Source organism: Lissotriton helveticus (genome assembly GCF_964261635.1).
Source record: "Lissotriton helveticus chromosome 1_1 unlocalized genomic scaffold, aLisHel1.1 SUPER_1_unloc_16, whole genome shotgun sequence".
NCBI lineage: Eukaryota > Metazoa > Chordata > Amphibia > Caudata > Salamandridae > Lissotriton > Lissotriton helveticus.
Window position 1 is genome coordinate 1,649,420 of NW_027611655.1, and position 14,006 is coordinate 1,663,425.

The 14,006-nt window shown below is 42.6% G+C and overlaps 1 pseudogene; it reads right to left on the reverse strand.

Annotated features, from left to right (window-relative positions):
* Positions 1-964: 964 nt before the first annotated feature.
* On the reverse strand, positions 965-3,952 carry LOC144805593 (uncharacterized; annotated as a pseudogene).
* Positions 3,953-14,006: the final 10,054 nt, after the last annotated feature.

Below are 14,006 nucleotides of genomic sequence, written 5' to 3' on the forward strand. Positions count from 1 at the left end.
AGTGCTTAATATTTAGTAATGATGGACATTATACGTGGAGTGGGTGTTGTGAACGTATCTAGGACCCTATTTAAATATTCCCGATTCATGCCCTTATGTGGTTATAACAAATCATATCCTTATAAAGGCATAAGAATCTTATCCATATTTAGTCATAGCCAATGCAGTCCAAATACGGCAAGGCTACTCCCGTAGACTCCTAGAAAGTACAACCAAGCCTCCAGCAGCCCAGGAATTCCCCCTGCTTCTGTTTTGATTTGTCCTAGAACTCCTGGAGTCCTGAAAGAACTGCAAGTTCTTAGTGACGTCTTATGTCCAAACTTATGTCAAACTCGGCACCTTCCAGGTATAAATATACCAGCATCTGCCTTAAGCAAACACACGGTGGTTTGGAGCAGATTGGCTATCTACTTACCCGAAGCCCAGCTGTAGCGAGTGCCGAAGGAAGCCGAACCTCCCATTGACGCACTGAGAGAGACGCTGTCTTTTCTCCTGCCGAGAAATCCAGCTCCAGTGTTTCCAGTCACCCTTGCAGGTTGCTGGGAGATCGAGTCCTGAGAAAGAGATACAAGACCTCCTTCATTCTATAACCAAGGTACGGAGCTGATTAGATCCTAAGAGAATTCTTGATTCAGATTCTTGGCAAAAACCATATTAACTCAAACTATATCTCACTTACTCCTTCCCACGTACTAGGCTTAGGTTAGGTACACCGGGGTAGGCGTATTTTAGAAACACCAGTTGAGTACGTTTAGTCAACTTTTATCATTGTATGTATTTTATCCGTTTTAAGTATCTTATGGCTTAGAAACTATATAAATGCTTTTACAGTATTATTTCATAATACTCCTTTTACTGTACGCACTTTACTTTATGATAAGTATTGCAATTGTGGCAATTCACTTCTCTTGCATGAGAAAGAAGACTGCTCAATAAATAACCACTTTTATTGAAAACGCCTATCTCTCTATTTCTCTGCACTCCTGGTGAAACTAAGCATGCACGATTGACTGAGTGAAATAGTTATCTATTGTTTTCCGCGACTCTGGACATTTACTCCTTATTCTGGGGGGAGCAAAGTTGTCATGTTTATGTGGTTGTCAAAAACGAATCCCTTCTTGTCTATGCAGGAAAGTTAACTCCTTCCTGTTCACTCAAGAAAGTTTCTAGTGACCTCTGAGCTAGCTGGCATACCTAATTAAGTCTAACATATTCAGTAGAGACCTAGTCGACCTCAGTCCTATGTCTAAACTATCGTTTATGTTATTCCAATGCGCAGAACCTATTGGGAATATAGGAACTACACTACAACATATGTTTTCTCCCCTTTGTGAACTTCCTGATCTTGTATTAGATTTTGCTTTGTAATGAATCCCTTGTCACATTTTGTAAATTCATGTGGTTTCTCCTCAGTGTGGACGCTAATATTGCTTTAATTCTCCCTTTATAATAAATACCTTGTCACATGCGGTGCAGTTGAATGGTCACCCTCCATTTGGAATACATGCTTTATCACATTTTGTACAATGATATGGTTTCTTTCATGTGTGAACATTCTGATGTAGTTTTAATGTTTGCTTTGTAATAACTGCTAAGTCACAGTCAGTACAGCCATATCGTTTCTCCCCAGTGTAGAATTTGTGATGTACTATTTATCTTTGCCTCGTAATAAATGTCTTGTTGCGTTATGTACATTCATACGGTTTCTCTCCTCCGTAGACTATCTGATGTTGCATAAGATGCGACTTTCTAATAAATGCCTTCTCACATTCAGTGCAGTTGAATGGTCTCTCTCCTGTGTGGATTTTCTAATATTGCTTCAGCTCTCCATTGGTTATAAATGCTTAGTCACATTCAGTGCATTCATACGGTTTCTCCCCAGTGTGAACTCTGATGTCGCGTTAACTGTCCATTTGTTGTAAATGCTTTGTCACGTTCTGCACATTGATGTGGTTTCTCCTCAGTGTGGAATTTCTGATGTTCCATTAGATGTGACTTTCTAATAAATCCTCTGTCACCTTCTGTACATTTATATGGTTTCTCTCCAGTGTGGACTTTTTGATGTTGCTTTAGCTCTTCATTTCTTATAAATGCTTTGTCACTTTCTGTACATTTATATGGTTTCTCCCCAGTGTGGATTTTCTGATGTCGCTTTAGCTCTCTTTTTCTTATAAATGCTTTGTCACATTCTGTACATTGATATGATCTCTCTCCAGTGTGGATTTTCTGATGTCGCTTTAGCGTTCCATTTCTCATAAAGGCTTTGTCACATTCTGTACATTTATATGGTTTCTCCCCACTTTGGATTTTCTGATGTTGCTTTAGCTCCCCAAATGTTATAAATGCTTTGTCGCACTCCGTAAATTTATACGGGTTCTCCCCAGTGTGTACTTTCTGATGTTTAATTAGGTATCCACTAGTAATAAATGCCTTGTCATATTCTGTACATTTATATGGTTTCTCCCCAGTTTCGAATTTCAGATGTTGTTTTAGGTGTCCAATTGTTATTAATGCTTGGTCACATTCTGTACATTTATATGGTTTCTCTTCCGTGTGGATTTTCTGATGTAGCTTTAGCTCTCCATTTGTTATAAAAGATTTGTCACATTCTGTACATTGATATGATCTCTCTCCAGTGTGGGTTTTCTGATGTCGCTTTAGCTCTCCAATTGTTAGAAATGCTTTGTGGCACTCGGTACATTTATACGGTTTCTCGCCAGTGTGTACTTTTTGATGTTTAATTAGGTCTCTTCTAGTAATATATGCGTTATCACATTCTGTACATTTATATGGTTTCTCCCCAGTGTGGATTTTGTGATGTTGTTTTAGTTGTCCAATTGTTATAAAAGCTTTGTCACATTCTGTACATTGATATGGTTTCTCTCCAGTGTGGATATTTTGATGTTGCTTCAGCTGTCTATTTCCTTTAAAGGCTTTTTCACATTCTGTACATTGATATGGTTTCTCCCCAGTGTGGATTTTCTGATGTTCCATTAGACTTGCCTTTCTAATGAATGCCTTGTCACATTCTGTACATTCGTATGGTTTCTCTCCAGTGTGGATTTTATGATGTCGCTTTAGCGTTCCAATTCTTATAAATGCTTTGTTACATTCTGTACATTTATATGGTTTCTCCCCAGTGTGGATTTTCTGATGTCGATTTAGCTCTCCATTTCTTACAAATGCTTTGTCACATTCTGTACATTTATACGGTTTCTCCCCAGTGTGGATTTTCTGATGTTGCTTTAGCTCTTTTTTTCTTATAAATGCTTTGTCACATTCTGTACATTTATACGGTTTCTCCCCAGTGTGGATTTTCTGATGTAGCTTTAGCTCTCCATTTCTTGCAAATGCTTTGTCACATTCTGTACATTTATATGGTCTCTCCCCAGTGTGGATTTTCTGATGTCGCTTTAGATCTCCATTTCTTACAAATGCTTTGCCACATTCTGTACATTTATATGGTTTCTCCCCAGTTTGGAATTTCAGATGTTGTTTTAGGTGTCCAATTGTTATAAATGCTTGGTCACATTCTGTACATTGATATGGTTTCTCCTCTACGTGGAGACTCTGATGCTGCATTAGGTGTTTCATTGCAAATAAATCTTTTCCGCAGTCAGTCCATCGATATGGTTCTTCTCCAGTATGATTTTCTGATGTTGCACTTGCTCTTTTTCTCCCTAATAAATGTGTTGTCACTTTCTAGATATTCATACGGTTTCTCTTCTGTGTGTTCTTTCTGATCCAGGTTAGCTCTTCCTTCGTAGTGAGACCTTATCAGACTTGCTTCAGTATGTCAGTGTGTTATTTTGTCAATGTAGATCGGGTGATCCCTAAGAGCCAAGTACAGACCACATTGGGCAGTTTGGGTTTTCTGCTGTAGAATAAGACGTTGGCGAAGCATTAGCCTTCAAGGGAAGTAATTTCGAGGTGTACTGTTTTTACGTTACTTTCTACACAACTGATGTTTAATGCCTTCACCTGCATTTATTTCACCTGTTGGGGAAAAAAAATACTGGATAAGCTTAAATGGTGGGCCCATCACGAATATCTATTGCCATTTAATGAGACATTTAATTGTCCATAAAGACAAGTGTGCTGAAGAAATTCTAAATTACACTTTCAATGTAAAGATGCAGTAGGTAGAGCACGGGCATACAATCCTTCCTTGACACCCTCCTGTCACGGAGTGTGGACTCAAGGAGTAACCAAGACTTCAGTTGAGTCTTTTGTGTAGCACCACAATTCTTCTGACAGCGGGTCTGTCTAGATCCATAAGTGTCGGATTTGATGGGGCCAGAGACTCAGCACTTACGTCCAAATGGGCCTTTGCTGTGAGGGAAACTTCAAAGAGTGGTTTTGAAGCGCACCAGTATCTCTTTCAATCCCAGCACTCACTCCAGACTACCAGAGGGAGTAATCATTCCTTTGTATGTGGTCAGTCTACTACCCTGTGAAGGGTAAGCGTGGGCCCCTTCCTCCCATCTGCCCAGAAAGACCCATCGGGATGCAGATGGATGCAGATAAGTGCAAAATCACACCCAACTCTTGCAGTGTCTGTGGCTCTCTAGAAGGAATGCACAAAGGGGTCGGTCACCCAGCCCAGACGTGTATTAGAGACAGGGTGTAAGGCACAAAGAGCAGTACATGCAGAGTCCACTTTCTAAAAGTAGCTTTTCTAAAATAGTAATGTTAAATCAGACTCTACCAGTAAAGAGGATTTATCATTACCATTGCAAAAATATGACACATGAAGAGGCTACTACTTTCCAATCAGTAATTACAGCTTAAAGGTATTCCAAGGAATTCCCAGTTGTAGCCAATGAGAGGAGTAGGCCTTACAGCAGTGAAAAAGTAATTTAGCTGTTTGTCACTACCAAGACAAGTAAAACATAGAAGGATATGTTCTGCCTTTTACTCACATAGCGTCCTGCCCTTTGGGTTCCCAAGGGCCTTCCTTAGGGGCGACTTATATGTAATAAAAGGGGGGTTTTAGCCTTGGCAGGTAGCATTAAATGCCAACTTGATGGGGCGGTAAACTTCACACAGAGGCACTGCAGTGTCAGACCTGAGACATGGTTTCAGGCTGCATATGTGGGTGGCACGGTCAGTGCTGAAGCCCACTAGTAGCAAATAATTAGCAGGCCCTGGGCACATGTAGTGCAATTTACTAGGGGCTTATAAGCAAATTAAATAGGCCAACTGAGTATGAGCCCATGTTATCATGTTGAGGGGAGAGAGCACAAACACTTTAGCACTGATTAACAGTGGTAATAGATGCAGAGTCCTAAAGCCAGCACAAACGAGCATAGAAAAAAGTTGGGGAAAAACCAACCTAAGACTGTCAGGTCTAACAGAACCTTTTCCAGTGAATGGACCACACCACAAAGAGCATCACAAAAACGGCGGGAAATATAATCAATTGCTGCAAGGGAGTCCTCTATACTATCAGAGAGCCTGTGATAGCACCCGGACAATAATCTGAGCATCTTTCACATAGTGTAACTTCAGAAATCAGAGGCTCTGGCCAGAGCTACACAAGACAAAGGAGGTTTACAACCACAATAAACACACATTGGCAATGTCAAGAAGTCTCACCTTTTAGACATATAGGCTTTCCCAATGCTGCACAACACCAAGAAAGAACAAGCATTTGCAATGCAATAGGTCTCGCATTTTTTAAGAGCTGGAGCTATTATTATAAATATAAATATTCTTTGCTTATACGTTTAGTAGTGGATGGATGTGATGGCAATTGTGTGTTTTACAATTAATTTATAAGCAAGCATATTGATTGTGTTTCTGGTATATGAGGCTTACTGGGATACAGTTTAAAGCAATCTTGGATTTGTATTATCAAATTAATACTATACAGTTATTAAAAGACACAACAAGAATGCTTTATTACATAAAGAGAAATGCTGGGTATGGACATATTGCACCCAAGAGAATAAGAGTCACCTGATTATTTTATTTGTGGGTATTTAATAATGTTAAGCAGTGTGATGGTGCTAATTGTACCGGGTATTTAACACCCTGTTGGGTGGCTGCTATGAATCTGGTGCGATTATCCCTAGTGGCCCACAACGATCAGAATAAAGAGAAAAGTCAAAGTTGTAACTAGTAGGTTTGTGCACCGACTAATGAAACATAGCCAGAGGTTGTAATGATAGGATGAGCAAGGAGACAGACTGGGGAAGCACTGGACGCATAGGCACGGGGAGCCGAGACACGATGAGCAGGTCTTCAATGTGAGCTGAAGCAGACACAGGAATTACAGGTTATGAAGGCAGCGATACATGCACCAAAGGGGGTGCATTTGGGGGGTGGACACACATTGGAGCACGGGGTATCAACCAGGCATAAGGTAAGAAGAGGAGGATGAACACCCGCCAAGGCACAGAGACTGGGGGTGCCAGCAATGGACACACAGTGGGAGCAAAGAGGACAGGGGAGAGCTAGCATATAGCAGGGAGGCAGGGATACAGTGGGCACATACAGCTGCGGAAAAACCGAAGTGATGTATCTCTGCGTGAACCCATTAGGAGATAGCAAAGAAGTGTCCTGAATTTTTACTGTTTATCCTGAATTTTTACTCTCATTGTCCTAAATTTACACCAATGCCAGTTGGTCACTCCAGTTGATGGGGGTGCATAGAGCACCTTGGTGGGCCTAGGAAAGGGGGAAGAGGCTAGTGCCTGAGAGGAGGTAAAGGCTAGGCAAGCAGAGTGCTTTAGGTGAAGGAGACAAAGAAAGAGCTCCGGGGAGAAGGGGCAGTGGGGATTGCAGTGGGGATTGCTTCAAAGGAAGGACATTGTTAACGAAAAACCTAGCACTGGTGAATCATATTCTCAATGACATGGAGTCATCATGTAAACCTACCTGGTCAGTAAAGTCTTTGAGGGTGGAGCCATGACAGGTTTTCACAATATCCACCTGAATCTTATTTACATGCGTTAATGAAAATGGGAACCAGAATGGGTGTGTAGTCTGGCCCTCAACCAGCGTTGGATGAGCCTAATTTATAAACAATGTGAAAGCATTATCACGATGCTTCCACAAAAAGAACAGGCATCTTTTTGATGCTAATAATCAGATCTAAATGAAACTCACTTAAAAAAAATGCTCTAGCTAGGAAGGCATGTGTTCTTGATATGTATCGAATGACTAGATTATTGTCTTATTAAAAATACAAGCATTTTGCGAAGACAAGCTGCCTGCCAAGAGTGCTGGTTATTCCTTCCTCCTCAAGTGTCCTCCTCAAGGCTCGCCACTGATAGAAAAGTACCCAAGGAGGAATTTAGTGTAGGATAACTCTACCGTTTGTTAATATTACAAAGTTCAGTTTTTAACAAAGCAGTGAGGTATAAGAGCCCACTTCAGAGAACCGAGCATACTTCAGAGGTCAAAAGGTTCGAACACTAGTGGGGTCGACTAAGACTCTCATTGCAAATGTCGTGCAAATTTGGTTGTGATACTACTGCACCAATAAAACGTGATACTGCAGGGTGCAGTATTTATTGGATGTAATACTACCACACTAGAGGTATATTTGGATGTATGAACGTGATAACTTATAAATAGCACACGTTTACCACTATTTTGACTTCCTCAGTCTCGGAGCGCAGGCAACGTGTCAATTCAAAGTCTAAAATAGAATAACACTTATTTTACAAAAGATAATTACATTCTATGCACATTATACTATATAGATATGTGAATAAACTCAGCATCGGTTTTATTTTAGCTAACCATAATTCACGTTAGCCAAATCCACAGACGTCTGTGCCAAAAAATTAAAATGTCATGAGAATTTTTATGCTTGTGGGAGATATTTTAAATAAATACTTAGCACCAAAGCAAGACAACGTTTTGGAAAGCACTTGGGGTAGTTACATTCAATGCAATTATTAAAAGGAGTATAAAACCCCACGAATGACTCATTTAGAGGGTGTTGAGGTTCCGTAAAAATTATTACGATGTTCTGGGCATTGCCGAATATGGACGAGTTTGGTATCTACGAACCGTAAATGACGAGTTTGGCAGGTGTGTGTATTTTCGCTACGCTACCTGCCAGGGTTAGTCTAATATTACGTATTCTTCATCCGAACCCTTGGGTTCCATTTTAGATACGGCATCCATTTTGTTTCTTGCCCTCACGTAGTCAGCGAGCAGGTAACTGTTCGCCCCTTGACCCTCTAGTTCCCAAGCCTTGCGGAAGACTCATATTCCTTTCATGCGTCTTTATGGCCGGAGGAATGACACAGCAAAGGCAGATGGCACAGCTTGAGGGTAATCTGGTTGTACCGGTCTATTGTGACAGCCTTGCAGGCGATGGGATCCAACTCTTTGATCCTACGATCATGCTTCCGATATTACCCCCACACTCTTTTCTCTACACGTGTCTGACTTCCTTGCAGCTGCTCTTGTCTCTTCTTCTTTGTCATTTACAACTCTAATGGGTGTGCCTAATGGTGGGAAGATGTACTTATACAGTTGGGAACCGGCATGGCTATTTGTAATGATGTTCCGGGATTCTGAACACATGAAAGCGACCTCTTTGAAGTTTATTGTGGGAACTGGATTGTAATCTTTTGTTCACATGTTATGCAATGGCAACATTCTGTATAAAAGAGAGCGACCTACAAACCCATTTTGAAGCAGACTCGCAGAACTACTCCATGTACTTCTTATGACTCTTGTTTCCCTGCAGTAATAAAAGCTGATCTTTGACGCCGAAGGAAGTGTCCCGTGTCTCTGTAGTTTGTGCGCCGAAACAGGTATCCCATGAAGGTTATAGGTGTTGTTCCCTGGCACCGCTGGTACTGTTAAAAGTCCAGTCCTTCAGTTGGCGCCCAACGTGGGGCGACTTCAGCGGTACCGGTCCAAAGCCTGATGATCGTGAGGAACTTCCTGTGAAATCTCCGATGGAAGGTGCACCCCGCTTCATCGATCCTGTTGTCGAAATAAGTGGCCCGAAGTTTTTCCCTGCGAAGATTCCCGCCTCCTGACGGCTGCGACGGACCGATGCCCTGACTGTCGACCTGTCTTCGACGCCCGGCGCAGACCTTACGTACAAGCGAGACGATAGACGGGCCTTCCTGGTGACGCCATTGAAGTTCTGAGTTAAGTATTTGTGGGTCGCTCCCAGTCCTTAGTGGTTGTTCTAGCTTTTTGAAAGCTTTGTTGTAGCCTTTAAGGCTTTGTTGTAATAGCTCACTGAGCTTTGTGATAGCCTCCTCAGGCTTTGTTGTTAGCTCTCCGAGCTTTGTGATAGCCTTGAGGCTTTGTTGTATTGCATGGTTCCATTGCATTTGTGGTTCTTAGTATTGGTTCTTAGTATTATTTGACAGTTGCAATTGCCAAAAACCGAGGGTTTTGACTTACACGAGGTTTTATTACTTCGGTAATCCTTGAAGTTTGATACTAGGTTAGTGTGCACGATGCCTAGCCATAGTGGTTTGTTTCGTATTTTCCAATGTTGCGCAATGGATTCCCGGTTGGAGGACTCGTGTCCGATACCTCCAGTTGGAACTCCGATACATGATCTTTATAGTCGACATGGGGTGGGTCCTATAATATATAATGATTACTGGGTCCGCTATACGAAGAAAGACGGTGACCTTAGATGGCCACCACATGGAACTTTTGAACTTTCGATTTTAGATAATCTTGAGGCTAAATTATTTTTAAGGAAAGCTAGGCCAGCTATGTTTGATTCCTTTCGGATTTGGCGTAAAGAGGCCAAGCAGAAAGAAATCAAACAACTTAAAAAGGATCAAAAGCAAGGGTTTGTTCCGATAATGCAAACTATACGAGAATGTAAACAGGACAAAGAAGAAAAGGAAATGGAAATCTCTACTAGATTGCATCACATGAAAATAGATAAATGTTACCCGGTTTTACCGAATAATTTAGAAAGGAAAGAAGAAGATTTGAAGGAGGATTCCTTGTTGTCATATTTGATGAAATCACCACCTCCTTATGTACAGGGTGCTACTGCTCCTGTAGCTGCTCCTGTAGCTCCTCCTGTTGTACCCCTTGTTGCTCCAGCGGCTGCGGGTCAGCCCGTTGTTAACCCTACGTTTGTTCCACCACCTGTCCTTGTTCCTACTGCTCCTGTACCTGTACCTTCGCAGACTGTTGTTTCTGCTACTCCGACTATCTTGTCAGTTCCTACTATGCCTTCCTTCACCTCCAGTGTTGTTGCCCCTGTTTTTCTTTCTCCTTCTGTTCGTAAGCGTGTTCCTAACTCTGTTGCTACCCTTTATTCACCTCTTTCTGGTCCATTATTTAAGTCTAATTTATCTGAAACTCCTCAGAGACGGAGTCAGATCCCTAGTGGTAGGGAGAAAGAGACGTTAGTAACTATGGCACATAGGTGGATAAGACATCCTGCCAACTACACTCCTCGAGTGGTCTTCGACACGTTTTCTCAGTTTAATGAGCCTACGCAAAGATTCGTGTTTGAAGAGATGTGTAACTTTTTGAGGGAAGAATGGTATAATGATGATGTAGATAATGTACCGTCCGACATAACTGAACTTCAGAGTCACTTTTCGAACGGTATGATTATAGGAGACGATGTACGACGTGCCGTGGAACGTTTTTTAGCGTTCAGATCCACAGCACATTCTCGGGTGTCCTCAGATGATACCACTGAGAATTGGAAAGCGGTTCCTGGTCAGTATCCTATGAGAGAGGTTCCGCCACTTTGGGTGCCTGGAGATCCGCAAGCAAACCCTGCGGTTCTACCGCATTTTCGAAGAGTGTGGATACATCTTCCATGGAAACGATCGGAAGTTTTGCAAGTGAAGCAATCCTTGCCCGATCCGCGTAAAAATCCGGCTGGTTATTATAAGGAGTTATCACAACTGGTAGAAGCTTCTATTATGAACCTTGCCGACATCGACATGTTGTTTGGCAATGTTGTACCGCAACCAGTTTGGGCTAAAATTCGTCAAGCCAATCACGCAGTTGAATTAGGGGGTGATTGGGCTGCACTGCTAGCAGCTGATGCATTACAAGTTGGTGGGGCTAAACCTGACCAGTTGATCTTGGATTTGCCTCAGAAAATAATTACGCTCATGAAAACTCTCATGCCAGCGATGAAGGTGAACTGGGATAAGTTATCATCTTGTAAGCAAAAGAAAGACGAGAGTGTCTCGGATTTCTTTACAAGGTTTGAGGAAGCGTTTGTCGACCACAGCGGCCAGGACATGGGCGCTGAGGGAGGCCAGCGGTTATTTGTTGACAAGTTCGTATCAAATCTGTTGCCTGAACTAAGCAACAAATTGAAGAATTCGGAGAGTGCGTGGGCAGTTTCAACCTCTGCGCAAATACTTGCAACGGCCCAGTATTATGAGAATAGGGAAAAGGAAGAAAGTGATCGTGTAGAAAAGAAAAACGAAAGAACTCAAAACGAAGGTTTTGTTGCAGCAAGCATACCCTCCACGATCAAACCAAAATGACTCACAACAGCAGTATCGACCACGAGCACAGCCTGATAGGATGCAGCCGCGTTCTGATAACTTTGATTATAGATCTTCGCTTGGGTATAATCAGTGCGCATATTGTAGGAAAGAGGGACACCTAAAATATGATTGTCTTGCCTTACGGGACCGTCTGAATGGTGTGTCGACACGTGGAAACCGTGGTGGTGGCCCCCAACAGGCACCACGTGGTAGAGGTCGTGGTTCATCCCAAAATCAGATTGATCGCCATCAAAATCAATCAGATGCAAATAATTGTTTTGACCAGCGAAATATGGGGTCAGTTCGATCTGCACAGTATAATGTTGACGATTATTACGTAGAGCATGAGACTATTGTAAATGACCATTACTAGGACAGCCAACGACAAAGAGAGGGAGTAGTGTCAGTTCCGGTCGATCAGAGTGGGCCTTACGTTGCAGTGGCTACATCGGGTGTAGTTGAGCCTTTTCTGTTAGACACTGGTGCGACGAAAAGTTCCATCATGCATTCGAAACTCCCTGGCGCACCTTTGTCTGGCTTAACGAACGTTTCCGTTGGATTCTCTGGCGCCCCTGTTAGTAACCCAGTCTCTAATCCTTTGCCTCTTATGATTGGACCTCGCGAGCTAACGGCTCCACTGATTCTATCTACAGGTTGTGGTGAAAATCTTTTGGGCCTGGATTTGTTGAAACGATTATATGCAACATTGTATTGTTCCCCCGAAGGAGTGGAGCTTACATTGGGACGGAGAGTGATCTCTCCCATGTATTTGTCGGTCGATAAATTCCCACCGGAATTGAGTTCTCTCCCTGCGTCCCTATGGGCCACAGGTCCCAACGATGTGGGCCTGTTGGAGATTCCACCCTATGTGATTCAATTGAAACCAAATGTGCGATTACCACGTTTACCTCAATATCGTATTTCTCTTGAGGGCGAACGAGCGCTGTTAGCAATCGTTCGATCTCATTGGAAAAGGTGTGGTTGAAGAAACTCGTGGAAACGTGTGTAATAGCCCTGTATTGCCAATTCTGAAACGAACTGACCCAACTAAACCTCCTGTGTATCGTTTTGTAATAGATTTAAGAGAGGTGAACAAAATAGTGGTTCCACAATTTCCTGTGGTTCCCGACATTACGGCCTTACTAACAATGATTCCGGCATCTGCCTCCTGGTTCACAGTAATCGATCTAAAGAATGCTTTCTTTAGTATTCCGATTGCCGAGGAAAGCAGAGACCTATTCGGATTCTCGTTAGGTGGTCGTAGTTTTAGGCTAAAACGCGCTCCACAGGGCTACTGTGAGAGTCCGTCAATCTACAGCCAAGCACTTAAAGGTCAACTTGATGCCTTTGTTTTACCAACGGGTGCAGCTTTGATTCAATACGTTGACGATCTTTTAGTGGCAGCTGATACAGAAGCTATTTGCAAAACGGCTACAGTATCTTTGTTACACTATCTACATGACTTACACCACAAGGTATCGCCTTCAAAGCTACAGTATTGTTGTCAAGAAGTAACCTATTTAGGTCACTTATTGTCAAAAGAAGGGAGAAGGTTGACCCCAGAGAGAATTGCAGCGATTTCCCGAATGACTGTGCCAAAAACCCAGAGAGATGTTCGTGCCTTTTTAGGTATTACGTCCTATTGCAGACAATGGATTCCAAACTTTTCATTGTTGGCAAAACCATTGATAGCCCTTACGTGCAAGGATGTTTCATCCCCATTGCCTTGGACTGAAGAGTGTCAGAAAAGTTTTTCTGAATTACGTGATGCGTTGTGTTCGGCTCCTGTGTTGGGTACTCCTGACTACAGTAAGCCGTTTACACTATACGTTCATGAGAGGGATGGTTGTGCGTTGAGTGTTCTGACACAACCTTTTGGCGGCAAACAACGCCCATGTGCCTATTTTTCTTCGACTTTAGACCCAGTAGCAAGGGCCTTGCCGAGTTGTTTAAGGTCTACAGCAGCAGCTGCGGCGTCCATTCGACAGTCCGCAGGTTTAGTCATGAATAATATGCTCACGGTAATGGTTCCGCATGCAGTTGACACTCTATTGAATCGAATGAAAACTCAACATCTGACAAGCGCAAGATTGTCTGGATATGAGTTGACGTTGCTGGCCAGTCACATACGGATAAAACGATGTAATGTGTTGAATCCAGCAACATTGCTGCCAATCGACACAGAATCAAGTGGTGAAGCAGTACATGACTGCTATCTCAGAACTGAAGAGGAAACTAAGGGTCGTATTGACCTAAAAGATACTCCATTGACAGATCCCGATGGTACTTTGTATGTGGATGGTTCCTGTTTTAAGTTGCCGAATGGTGATGTGACGACTGCGTATGCTGTAGTAACATTGAGAACGATTGTGGAAAGAGCAAGATTAAGTCAGAATTCGGCCCAGGCTGCCGAGTTAATTGCATTGGCGAGAGCGTGTGTGTTGTCTAAAGATAAACGGGTGAATGTGTTTACAGATAGCCAGTATGCGTTTGGTGTGGCACATAGTTTTGGACGATTGTGGAGAGAGAGAG